Raw genomic sequence first — 14,455 nt, forward strand, 5'->3', positions numbered from 1 at the left:
CTTGGTCATGACCGAGCTACGCTAACATCTGCTTCATGTAGGCTCAACGATTCTACCTTGCGGTTGGGAAAGGGGGTTGCTCAGCTTGGCTTTGACCCCCACCATGTTATTAACCACCCTGTTGCCCGAGCTCCTTCCTATCACCGGATCATAAAATATAACATAATAATTATGATAACAATGGATATAATAAATTTTAAAATATTATTTTTTGAATGATTATGTCTAAATCTTGATTGATTGAAATCATATTTATTATTATCATTAACCGACACTATTTCTCTTCTTTCTCGATAATGACTCTTGAGTGAAGAATGCGAACCAAATAAGAAAAGGAATTGTGACATGCTCAAGGAAAAAACTCAAGGAAAAGCTCAAGGATAGACATGTATATTTATGGCCCACTATTTCACTTTTTGTGGGCCAATCACTTTATGTAATATGTGCGAGACTATACACTTGGACAAGATGAACCCCAAAAGTTCATCCTTTCTCTCTGATCAGTATTCAATCCATCACTCCAACTAACTGTCTGATCACCAAACGCTAATTGGGTCCCCAGCAGCTGAGGTACATCACTTTCCTCAGCGACTCCTCCGATTGCTTGGCTCGCTCGTTGCTTCAGCCATCAGAGACGACGGAGGACATCCTCACGGCTTGAGACAGCGACCTCATGTTGCTCTTCGCGTGTTGCTGCAGAGACCTCAGAGCGTAGTTCCATCTGCACAACCCTACTTGATCCTTAAGCACCTCCACTGTGCCAACGCTCGCCTCTACCAATACCGAAGCTTTCTTCACTGAAGCCATAATTCTCTCGATGTTCTCTATCAGTCTGGAAAAGCAAGAATTTGTTGCCGGAAGAAGAACAAGGGCGAAGCTTTTATAGAATATTCTCGCTGATGGTTTTGGTTTTTCCGATCCCAGAAAACAGCGGGCTGAGTACCTTTTCCACTGGCCCAAACATGTGGTTTCAGCTAGAGCTGTAAATGAACCAAGCGTTCGTGAATAAGTTTAGTGTTCGGCTTGATAAGAACTTATTTATGTTCGTTCAATATATATAAGATTAATTAAACAAATAAGCTTGAATAGCTCGTTAAGCTAAACAAACAAGCTTGAACACATATGTGTTCAGCTCATTAACGTTCGTGAATAATATTCATGAACAATGTTCACGAACCATATTCATTAATAAAACTCTTTTTAATATGTTAAATAAATAATAAAATAAAATAAAATAAAATAAATAAATTTAAATTATCAAACTCAATAATCAATCAAACAATTAAAAATTTCAAACAATCAAACAAGCTTGAATCGAGACCTTAATAACATCTAAACGAACCAAACTCGAACCAAGCTCAAGCCAAGCTCAAACCAAGCTCAAGTCAAGCTTGAATTGAGAGCTTGATAATATCTAAATGAACCAAGCTTAAGTCAACCTTTAAACAAACTCAAACTTATAAAAAATAAACCAAGCCATGCTTGAACATTCATTTCAAAAGCTTAGTTCATTTTAAGCTCGATTCGGTTCGGCTTGATTATCTTATCAAACAAACTTAAATATCTCAAAACTTGACTCGGCTCGATTTATTTACCGCCCTAGAACTTTTAACAAACTGTTCAACACTTCAGGCTGCAAGTGTCTGGTGCCTAAAATATGAGTTTGAGTCTTGATCCGATCTTTCTTTTTTATTATTATTATTATTATTAAATAACTCCACGGTTGGCGCATGACCGATCACGAACATGTTCCATTTAACCTAAACCCAATCAATGAGCTTCTAAATCAAGATGAAATTAGATGCCTCTGTGATTACAAAGGGCGAGAGGTGATTCAATAATTTATTTTCTATTTTATATAAAAAATAAAATTAAATGAAATTTAAGAATTTTTCTTTCTGCGCTATGTGATCTGTTACTTTTCTTTCTTTTATCGCTATAAACCGTTGAAACAAATCAAACAATCGTGGCTCTAATGAAAACAAGAATTTACAATATAATATTCTAAGCCATATGAATACAAAACATATTAATGCATCCAGATCTAGTTTCTTCTGTAATATAGCTGATCCTATTTTGAATATGAGTCAGACGGATTACTGAATAAGATAGATGAAATATTCATCGAATCGTAATGTCTTCAACGGGATATGCTGAGATGGTTTTTATATTGATTAAGTCATCATAAGTTTTTTTGTCAATATTATCTATAGCTAACGATTGGGTGGTTGCCCGTGTCCTTGGTATCCCGATATACTCAAGATAGATCCAACGAATATATAAGTAACAGACTAAGACATAAAATAATGGAATACATATAGAATATGAACGAAAAATGTACCCTAGCCCAGGGGGCACCCTCGAGTGGATTTGTGAGCTGGTCAGGATGCTACTTGAGTTGTCGCGATCCAGAAGAGCAGGTGATTCTGAGCCCGATGAAGAGCTGGATCTGACGACGCTTAGAAAAAATCTCTAGAAAAGAATTAACATAATTCTTTTTAGAAAATTTCTAAGAAAGAATCAACATAATTCTTTTTTAGAAAAATCTCTAAGAAAGAATTAACATAATTATTTTTAGAAAAAATTTCTTAAGAAAGAATTTTTAGAAAATTTCTAAGAAAAAATCAACGTAATTCCTTTTAGAAAAATCTCTAATTCTGTTAAGAAAAAAGCTCATTTTCTTTTCTTTTCTTTTGGTTTGGCCGACCCCTTACTTGGGCACTAAGCAAGGCTTGGTCGACCCCTTTCTTGGGTAGAAAACAAGGCTTGGCCGGCCCCTTGCTTGGGCACCAAGCAAGGATGTGGTCGGCCCCTTTCTTGGGTAGGAAGCAAAACCAAAACGGATGAATACGAGGCTTTATAGAGATTATAACAGGGACTGAGAGGAGGAATTGGTTTTGGCCTCCTGATGGACTTGAGCTTCCTGTGTTCGACCCGAACACCCAACTCAAGTTCATCAATAATAATTCATACCACTAAAAAGTTATTATTGAACTACCGCACCAATCCCATATTACAATATGAGCTCCTTCTTATCATGAGTGCGTTAGTCTCCTTGTGTTTAAGATATCGTATGTCCGTTAATTAAATGAGTTACTGACAATTCACTTAATTAACATCTAGCTCCAAGAATAGTACCACTCAACCTTATTATCATGTCGGACTAAGTCCACCTGTAGGGTTTATATGATAATCCTGATGAGCTCCTCAAGGGGATATCATCAACCTAGATTACTAGGACACAGTTTCCTTTTATAATCAACAACACACCGTATAAATAATATTATTTTTCAACTTATCGGACCTATTGATTTAACTGAATAAATCTCATCCTTTGATAAATTAAAAAAATAAATACTAAGTATATATATTTGTTATTATATCGGGATTGAGAGTATGCAGATCCATAATAACAGATGTTTTGTTCTTTTATGCAGTCAGTATAAAAAGAACAACCTCAAATGGTCCTGCTCAATACACACATAGTGTACTAGTGTAATTTTATAGTCAAGATAAACTAATACTAAATTACACTGCAACCATTCCAATGGTTTGTCCCAATTCATCTTGGTTGTGAGCTACTATTTATAATGTATAAGGAACTGATAACATTATCTTCTGTGTGACACCACACACCATGTCATCTACAATATAAATTAAATGAACAACTGCATTTAACTAAATACAGGCATTTGACTAATGTGATTCTCATTTCAAAATAAATGCTCATACAAAAAGCTTGGCTTTTAATATACATCCTAATAGTTGGACCCCGATCGGTTTGTGCAGGACTGATCTTCTAGGCTGCTCGGTGATCCAATGGTTCACACTTGGGAGGTTTCTCCTTCGGCGTCTTTGGATGGGCACGGACCGCGTGGTCAAATGCTGACGTCGCCCGAATCTCCTCGAAATTCATGTAAATCCCCTACATTATGGCCGAGCACGCGCCCACGCCTAATAATGGGGCGCTCATTAAATGTTGTCCTATAGGAGTATGCCATGTGTCGACGCCGCAGTCGTCGCACGTCCGAAGTGACAGCTACTGATGTGACACTTGGCGGTTTGAATTCGACGGCTGGATTTGTGCTTCGGTTCCCATGACCTAGATCCGACGGCTCCGGTCGGCCGAGCCGATCTTTATAAAGCCGCAGCACCGCCCTCGTATCCACTTTGCGTCTTCCTTCCCAATGACTGCCGTCGACTTTGCGATACCAGTGCTCCGGCGACCATTCGTCTTCTTCCTCGGCAACCTTCTCTTTCTGTAAGCCTCTTTGACCTTCCCTGCCGTTTAACCTTTAACGATCTTGTTCCTTTCATCCCACGCCCGTCCAGTGTCTATTTTGTGTCTCTCCGGCGACCTTTCCGCGGAACTTCTCGTTTTCTCCCCTTTCTTCGGCAATGGCCAGTACATCGTAGCCGTCGGACATTGCTCCCAAACTTTGGTATACCACTATGGAGACTAGGTTCGACGCAGGCGACGCTGCGAGCCTCGTAAATGTTTTCGACCTTCCTTCTAACCATGAAATCGTTCTGGCCACCTTGTCCGATCGGCCCAATGACCCGCCGACCGACACAGTCTATTTTTTTCGAGAGCAATTCGTGGCCGGTCTTCGATTCCCCATCCATCCTTTAATAACTAAGGTCTGCAATTACTTTTGCGTCCCTCTCCGGCAGCTCGTCCCTAATTCTTTTTGTTTACTATGCGGCGTTGTCGTGCTATTCCGGCTGCACGACATCCCGCTGACCCCGCAAGCTTTCCATTACTTCTATTATCCCAAGCAGTCCGAGCTGGGAACTTATCTTTTTCAGTCTCGGGTCGGCCTTGTCTTTTTTGACAAAATGCCCACTTCAAATAAGCACTGAAGGAGTACTTCTTCTTCTTGCGCCTCCCCGAGCGTCCGAGCTTTCGCACTAAGTGGCAGGTCGGACTGCCACCCCCGCCAATTCTGAAGAAATACAAGAGCCAACTGGACTACCTCCATGCGGAGAACATGCTAGCCGGCCAGAAATATGACATCCACAAGCTTCTGCCGGAGGGTGTCATGTATATGTTCGGGCTGAGTCCGATCCGGACAAGGCACCCGAGCGGCTTAGGTATGCAACTTCCCGCCCCTTTTCTCTGGGGTCTAACTGATTCTTTCCTTCTTTTGCAGCCGACCTCATGATGCGTGCACGGGCAGCCGGTCTAATGAAGCTTAAGGACACAGAGATTGAGGTGGTTGTAGCCAAGGAAATGGCGAGCCTCAGCTTGACTCTGATCAACTCTCATGAAGGCACCCTCGAGGAGAGCGGGGGAACACCGACTGTGGGCGAAGGCACCGCCGAATGGACGCCCAGCATAGACATGGCGACCGACCCCGTCCTAGCCTCCGAAGCGCAGCACGCCGCTCGAACCGAAGGCTCGGGGTCTTTAAGTGATGGAGTTCCCCTTTCCCGATGCAAGATGCGCCGAATGACCACCCCCTCCTGCTCTGCCTCTTCAATAGTGGGCGTCTCCGAGCAAGGGGCCACTGTGTCTCCCATGGTCGTCGCTGAGATGGTGGAGACTACTTCCTCCGACCGGACGCCTTCCCTGTATGCTCTGCCACCCGAGCCCATCGCAGCCCTGCCGCTCGCCTCTCTTCCACGACTCGACGAAGGATTCTACGGTCTGGCATTCTTCCCGCCTCGACTACCCAAGCCTCCGTCCTAGTGGCTTCCTCCCAATCAGCTCCGAACGACCGTCAATCTGTGACGACCATCCTCCACCTCCCAACGGAGGAGTTTTTGGCTGTCGGCGATCAACCGCTAACCCCGGAACATTAGATACTCATCCGTGGGCCGCTCACCAAGGTTTGGGAGGAGGCCCGAGCACGTGCTGCAACCATGCCTCCAGGGTTGCTCGCCAACAACCACCTGCAAATGTCCACCGGGGTATGTATGCAATGATCCATTCATGATTTTACCTCCACTCGACATTAACCTTCTTTGATTCTGCGACAGTACTGGGTGGAGAGCATGACGATGTGTCGGCGTCTTGCCTTCATGGAGGACACGCTGAAGAAGCTCAAAATCTCTGGTGGTGCATCCTCCTCTCAGGGGCCTTCAATCGCCAGTCTGCAGGCTGATCTGGGCAAGGCCAACAAGCTTCTGCAGGCCGAGCGGAAGAAATCCGCTGACCAGGCCATAATGCTGGACCGGCTCAAGACTCAAGTAAAAATGTATGACAAGAAGATCGATCTGGCTACCAATAGGAAGAACCGAGCCATAGCTGACCTGGAGCTGAAAAATCAGGAGGCTCGGGATTTGGCTCAGAAGCTGAAGGAGGCTAAAGACCTGCTGGTCACCGAGCGGGAAGGCCATTCGGCTGGGGAGGCCGCTCTTCGAGAGAAAGTGAAGACCCTTAAAGATGCTCTGGAGGCTTCCCGCACTGCAATGAAGACCAACCAAGAGGACGAGCCGAACCACTTCGAAGCCATGAAATAGGAATACCTCCGCTCGAAAAAATTCACAGACAAAGTCGTTCATCGGGTCGTCCGGACTTTCGAGTTGACTACCACTGGGATGTTCAACCAGCTAAGGCTGAACGGGCATCTTCCCAGCACCCTAACAGGCATCATCAACAAGAGCCAGCTGAACGACTCCATGCCTAACGACATTTTCGACTTCATTGAGTGAGCGGAGGGTTCTGTAAAGTATTTTTGAAGTATGCATGTAAGCCCGCCGGTCGGCGATGCCCTTTATCTTTAAATGAATGCTTGTCATTTGGATTAGCTTTCTTGTGGCAACTTTGTTTTGTGTGCTTGCATTGACTACTTCCGATCGGTGATAAGCGAAGACCGAGCTTTCCTGATCCTTTCATCATAGCGCGAGTATTTGATCACAGAACCTCAGGCGGGCTTTCGGGTTTAACACTGTCGCTCGATTCTCGAGTTTATAGTCATCGCTCGATCATCGGTGGAGATCTAGGTTTAAAATCGTCGCTCGACGATTTGTTGAAGACTGGATTTAAGGTCGCCGCTCGACCGTCGATGGAAACCTAGGTTTAACTTCGCCACTTGACCATCGATGGAGACCTGGGTTTAACGTCACCGCTTGACGATTTGTTGAAGACTCAGGTTTAAGGTCATTGCTCGACCGTCGATGGAGACCTGGGTTTAACGTTACCGCTCGATGATTTGTTGAAGACTCGGGTTTAAGGTCACCGCTCGACCGATGATGGAGATCTGAGTTTAACGTTGCCACTCGACGATTTGTTGAAGACTCGGGTTTAAGGTCGTCGCTCGAACATCGATGAAGACCTGGGTTTAACATCGTCGCTCAACGATTTGTTGAAGACTCTAGTTTAAGGTTGCCGCTCGACTATCAATGGAGACCTGGGTTTAACGTCGCCGTTCGACAATTTGTTAAAGACTCAGGTTTAAGGTCGCCGCTTAACTATCGATGGAGACCTATGTTTAACATCGCCGCTCGACGATTTGTTGAAGACTCGGGTTTAAGGTCGTCGCTCGATCGTCGATGGAGACCTGGGTTTAATGTCACCGCTCAACGATTTGTTGAAGACTCGTCATTTGACACGAATTTCAGGAATCTTTCTATTTCAGTCCTGCACTCACAGGGTGTAGGAGTATACAAAATACATTGATTACATCGGCACACCTCTCAGCCGGTTTGGTATGGCTGGAGGTGGTTCACGCTCCATGGACGTTAGGGCTGTAAACGAGCCGAGCCGAGCCGAGCTTTGGGGTGTTCAAGCTTGTTTGATAAGATAACCGAGTCGAGCCGAGCTTAAAATGAACCAAGCTTTTGAAATGAGTGTTCAAGCTTGGCTTGGTTTATTTTTATGAGCTTGAGCTTGTTTGAAGCTTGGCTTGAGCTTGGTTCGTTTAGATGTTATCAAGCTCTCAATTCAAGCTTGGCTTGAGCTTGGCTTGGGCTTGTTTCGAGCTTGGCTTGAGCTTGGTTTGAGCTTGGTCCGTTTAGATATTATCAAGCTCTCAATTCAATCTTGTATGATTGTTTGAAACTTTTAATTGTTTGATTAGTTATTAAGATTGATAATTTAAATTTATTTATTTTATTTTATTATTTATTTAGCATATTGAAAGAGTTTTATTAATAAATATGGTTTGTGAACATTTTTCACGAACATTGTTCACGAACGTTAACGAGCTGAACACATATGTGTTCAAGCTTGTTTGTTTAATTTAACGAGCTGTTCAAGCTTGTTTGTTTAATTAATCTTTTGTATATTGAACGAACATAAACAAGCTCTTACCAAACCGAACACCAAGCTTGTTCACGAACGCTTGGTTCATTTACAGCCCTATGGACGTTCGAGTTGTCACCCATCTTTATCCTCTAAATAATAGGCGCCCGAGCAGAGCTTTTCCACGATCTTAAAGGGTCCAGCCCACCGAGCTTCCAACTTGGCGACGTTGCCGACCGGTTTCACCTTCTTCCACACAAAGTCGTCGACCTGAAATGACCATAGGATCACCCTTCAATTGTAGGTCAGCTTCATTCTTTGCCAGTAGGCCATCAGCTAGGTCATGGCTTTGGCACGTGCCTCATCCACCAAATCCAGCTCCAGGAGCCTCCACTCGGCGTTGTCCTCGCTGTAGTGCAGTATCTGATCGGACTCGACCTCGACCTCTACGGGGACGACCGCTTCACCTCCATACACCAAGTGAAAGGGGGTTGCTCTCGTTCCTTCTTTGGGGGTCATGCGGATCGTCCAGAGCATGTTAGGGAGTTCGTCCACCAAGCTGCCTCCCATATGGTCGAGCCACACGAGTAGGATCCGCAAGATATCCCGATTGGCGACTTCGGCCTACCCATTACTCTGAGGGTATGCTACTGATTTAAAGGTCTGCTTAATGCCATATCCTTCACACCTTGCTCTGAGCCCTTGACCCACGAACTGCCTCCCGTTGTCCGAGATGAGCCGATGCAGGATGCCAAATCGACAGATGATGTGCTGCCAAATGAACTTCTTGACCATCTGCTCTGCTATTCTGGCTAGCGGCTCGGCTTAAACCTACTTGGAGAAGTAATCGACCGCCACAAGCAGGAATCTCTGTTGTCCTGTCGTCATTGGGAAGGGTCCCACGATGTCCATGCTCCACTAGTCGAATGGGCAAGACACCGTAGACGCCTTCATCTCCTCGGTCGGGCGGTGCGAGAGAGTATGATACTTTTGGCAGGACAGGCACGTGGCAACCGTCTGAGCGACGTCTTCCTGGAGGGTCGGCCAAAAGTATCCTGTGAGTAGAATCTTCCTGGCTAATGAGCGGCCGCTCGGGTGTCCTCCGCACGATCCTTGATGCACCTCTTGCAATATATAGTCGGCGTCCTCTGCTCCGACGCACTTAAGCAGAGGCTTGGAGAAGGATTTTTTGTATAGTTGATCTCCGATGAGTGTGAATCGACTTCCCCTCTTCTTTAGCAAAAGGGCCTCCTCCCAATCGGATGGTGGGCTCCCGTTCGTAAAAATTCTATCAACGTCGTTCTCCAATCATTCGGGAAGGTGAGTCCCTCCATCCAATCGATGTGAGCCACCAGAGATACCTGCTTGACCGACTGTGCGATGACGATCGATGAGAGCGAGCTGACCAATTTGGCCAATTCATCTGCAGCTTGGTTCTCTGCTCGAGGGATCTTTTGTATGATGACCTCCCAGAAATTGACCCTCAGTTTTTCGAAGGCTTCTGCATAGAGCTTGAGCCGCGCATTACTTATCTCGAATGAGCCGGCCAGTTGCTGAGCGGCTAGTTGTGAATCCGAATTAATTAAGACTTTGAGGGCTCCAACGTGCCGAGCGGCCTGTAGCCCGGCACGTTGGAGCCCTCAAAGTCTTAATTAATTCGGATTCACAACTAGCCGCTCAGCAACTGGCCGGCTCATTCGAGATAAGTAATGCGCGGCTCAAGCGATTCGTACTCGGCTTTGTTGTTGGTAGCCCGAAAATTCAGCCGAACAGACAGCTGCATCCGCTCTTCCTAGGGAGAGATCAGCAGTATGTTGATCCCACTTACCTGCCGAGTGGACGACCCATCCACATATATCTTCCAGACAACCTCTGGTTCAGGATTTTGTATTTCTGTGACAAAACCCGCCAAGGATTGCTTTTTGATGACCGTTCGGGGTTGATATTGAATGTTGAACTTGCTGAGCTCTGTTGTCCATTCGATCAGCCGTCCGGAAGCCTCCGAATTGAGGAGGACCCTCCCCAGGGGGTTGTTGGTCATAACAATGATTAAGTGTGCGAGGAAGTAAGGTCGGAGTCTTCGAGCGGCGAGTACCAATGCGTAAGCCAACTTCTCAAGATCGGTGTAGCGAGACTCAACATCCTTCAATATATGGCTAAGAAAGTACACCGGCTGCTCATCACCGCTCTGCTTGACTAGTGCCGAGCCGACCGCATGCTCAGTCGAAGACAGATGAATTCGAAGCGGCTCGCTGGCAATGTATTTAGCAAGTACAGGCAACGAGTTGAGGTATGCTTTAAGTTCCTCGAACGCCTAGTCGCACTCCTCGTCCCACTGAAACTTGGTAGCTCAACGTAGGATCTTGAAGAAGGGTAGGCTCCGGTCGGACGACTTAGAAATGAACCGTGACAGGGCGGTTATCCGACCGGTAAGCCTCTGTGCTTCCTTCAAATTTCTTGGTGGTGACATATCTTGTAGGGCCTTCACTTTGCTGGGGTTCGCCTCAATGTCGCGCTCGGTGATGATGTAGCCCAGGAAACACCCACTTATCGCGCCGAACAGACACTTATTAGGATTCAGCTTATTTCGTATGTCCTAAGTGTCTGATAGGTCTCTTTGATATCTACGCAGAGGTCAGCAGCTCAGAGGGATTTGATTAATATGTCGTCGACATATACCTCCATGTTGCGCCCGATCTACCCCCGGAACACTTTATTCATCAGCCTTTGGTAGGTGGCTCCCGTGTTCTTCAGTCTGAACGACATGACATTATAACAGTAGGTTCTGTCGGTCGTGATAAAGCTGACCTTCTCTTGATCTTCTCGAGCGAGCGCCACTTGATGGTACCCTTGGTATGCGTCCAGCATGCATATCAGCTCACGCCCGGCAGTGGAGTCTACCATCTAATTGATTCTAGGCAAGAGATAGAAGTCTTTTGGGCACGCCTTGTTGAGGTCCTGGATGTCGATGCAGACTCGCAACTTATTGCCGAGCTTGGAGACCAACACAACGTTTGCGAGCCAGCTCGGGAACTGAACCTCCCATATGTGACTGACCTCCAGGAGCTTCTCGATTTCTGCCCGGATGATGAGGTTTTGTTCAGCGTTGAAATCTCTCTTTCTTTGCTTCACCGACTGAGCATCCGGTCGGACATGGAGTGCGTGTTGTGCAACTCTTGGAGAGATCCCCAGAAGCTCGTACGTCGACCATGCGAAGACATCGTGGTTCTGCTGGAGACACACGATCAGATCGACTTTCTGCTCGGCCTCCAGATTGGAAGCTATGAAGGTAGTAGCTTCTACTCGGCTCGGGTGGATCTGCACCTCTTCCTTCTCTTCGTACACCAAAGTAGGGGGCTTTTCGATTATGGCGCTTATCTCCAACTGAAGTGTTTTCCGAGCAGACTTAGCCTCGGTCTTGACGATCTCGACATAGCAACGCTGAGCAGCCAACTGATCACCCTTGACTTCTCTCACCCGGTCTTCCACCGGGAACTTGATCTTTTGGCAGTAGGTGGAGACTACCGCTCGAAACTCATTGAGGGTCGGTCGGCCCAAGATGACGTTGTATGCTGAGGGAACATCCACCACGATGAAATTTGTGGTCCTCGTCCTTCTAAGTGACTACTCCCCGAGCGATATGGCTAACCTCGTCTGGCCGATCGGCAGAACTTCATTGCCAGTAAATCCGTACAATGGGGTTGACATTGGCAGCAGCTCGCCCTGGTCGATTTGGAGCTGGTCAAACGCCTTCTTGAAAATTATATTCACCGAGCTGCCTGTGTCGACGAAGATTCGGTGAATAGTATAGTTAGCGATTACCGCTCAGATGATGAGGGCGTCATCGTCAGGAACTTCCACTCCCTCTAGATCTTTGGGCCCAAAGCTGATCTCGGGCTCATTCGCTTGCTCTCCACTGCAGCCTACTGCGTGGATCTCTAGTCATCAGGCGTATGATTTTCTTGCTCGGTTGGAGTCTCCGTTGGTTGGACCGCCGGCGATGATGTTGATCTCACCTCGCGCAGAGTTACTTCTGTTCTCTTCCTCCCAAGCGGACGGTCTGCTTCGCTTGCGTGCGGCTCGGGCGGGGTCGGCGCTTCCCCTAGAGGGCTGATGCGGTGATCTCCTTGCGTCCTCTCGTCGTCCAGCGTCTTGATGCCCGTGCCGTCTTTCAGGAGAGGGAGACCAACGACAATAACTTCCGTGTGTCGGTTGGGCGACCGAATTGAATCCGCGACAATCGCGGATGTTGTGGGTTGCTGACTGGTGGAAGGAACATAATATAGGGGGTCCATACCTTCCCTTTTGTTTTTGGATGCCCGGAGGCCACGTGCTGAATGGCATGGGGCCTTGCTTCCAGGTGTGGTCGTGTCCCTTCGGCTCGGTGTCCTCGTGGTGGCTGAGGGCTGATCGGAGGCCTCCGTTCGGTCGGCGCCGATGGTTCGGACGACATTTCCTTCCTCCTCGCTGCCTGGGCATCTTCCATGTTTATGTATTCGTTGGCCTTCTTCAACATGTGGTCGTAGTCCCGAGGTGGCTTTCGGATAAGAGACCAGAAGAAGTCTCCGTCCACGAGCCCTTGGGTGAATGCATTCATCATGGTCTTGGACGAGACCGATGGGATGTCCATGACCACCTGATTGAAGCGTTGGATATACGCTCAGAGGGACTCTCTGGGGCCTTGCTTCATGGAGAACAAGCTGATGCTCGCCTTCTGGTATCGTCTGCTGCTTGCGAAATGGTGTAAGAAGGTCGTTCGGAACTCTTTGAAGCTCCTTATTGATCCGTCCGGTAGCCTTTTGAACCACCGCCGAGCCGAACCGGAGAGTGTTGTGAGGAAGACTCGATACTTCACTCCATCTGTATATTGGTGGTGGGTGGCAGTGTTGTCGAATTTTTCCAAGTGGTCGTCGGGGTCGGTTGACCCGTTGTATTCCCCGATCGCCAAGGGAGCGTAATGTCTCGGCAGTGGATCTTGCAATATCGCCTCGGAGAACTGGTGATTGATCCGCTCGGGAGACAAATCAGCTCGTGGCGCTTTTCCTTTCCTCGCATCCCGAACGGGCGCTTCATCTGAAGAACTCTTTTCCTGATTAGCCGAGCAATCTCTGAGGGAGTTTGAAACAACGCCTGGTGGAATGGAATAGGCGCGGGTGGAGATTCTCCGTGAGTGTCGGTCGGAATTTTATTCTGCCCCCAGATGGAGTACTGCTCCGGTCGGTCTTCGTGCACCGCTCGACCTCCCGAAGCTGAGGTCGCCTGCTGTGCTTGCCTATCGGCAAGCTCTTTCTGTCGTTGTTGTTGCTCGACTTTCTTTACAGCTCGTGTCTGTATGAGCACATCGAGCTCCTCCTGGGTGAGCGTCATAGTATGTAGTCATCCAGCTTCTTCCATCTTCTCGGCCCGGATGTAGGTGCGTTCGAACAGACGACGCCAAACTTGATCCTGTCTGAAAGTCGAAGCGACGGACGCTAGGGACGTGGCGCTCCTGTTGACTGTGCGTGGACCTCCAACGAGATGAGCCTACAAGCACAAAGCGTTAGTGCCGAGCCAGGGAGTGGTTCCCCGGCGATGGCCCTCTGACGCTCAAGTCAGATCTCCGACGATGTCAACAAGAAAGCAAAGTAGCGAAACGAAAGCAGTGGAGTAACAGTAGCTACAGTAGATTATCCATACCTCCGTTGAAACTTGGGGTCCCTTATATAGAGCTCCTGGGGACGCGTGTGCACACTTCTCGAGGTGTACACACATCTCAAAACTTTCCCTGATAGAAAAGTGTCCCTGACACTATATCTCAATAATCCGAGCATATTCTGACAAGATAGTCGAAGTTTTCGTTGTGCGATTCTCTACATGATCTCTGTCTGATCATGCTACCGACCATGCTGTCTGTCGATGGCACGGGTCTCGAGGAGGATATGAGTCGATCCTGCTTTTGTTTGCTAGTCGGTCGAGCGGGTGTGCCGCTCGGTTACTTCCGCTGTCTGGGCCGAGCGGGTCAGCTGCTCGGCTACTTTCACTATCTAGGCTTGTTGGGTCGTGTTTCCGCTTCGCTGGCTGCGATCTGATCATTTAAATATTTTTTTTTTAATTATACTATCTAGGCTTTTATATTATGGCTCGAGGAGGACATAATATTATGTCTAAATCGTGGTTGATTGAAATCATATTTACTATTGTCATTAACCGGCACTATTTCTCTTCTTTCTCGATAATGACTCTTGAGTGAATAATTCAGCTTGCAAACCAAATAAGAAAAGTGCCGCA

At 47.1% G+C, this 14,455-nt stretch overlaps 1 pseudogene; it reads right to left on the bottom strand.

The window, feature by feature from the left end:
• Positions 1 to 483: 483 nt before the first annotated feature.
• On the bottom strand, positions 484 to 835 carry LOC122030587 (annotated as a pseudogene).
• Positions 836 to 14,455: the final 13,620 nt, after the last annotated feature.

Source organism: Zingiber officinale, chromosome 10B, assembly GCF_018446385.1.
Source record: "Zingiber officinale cultivar Zhangliang chromosome 10B, Zo_v1.1, whole genome shotgun sequence".
NCBI lineage: Eukaryota > Viridiplantae > Streptophyta > Magnoliopsida > Zingiberales > Zingiberaceae > Zingiber > Zingiber officinale.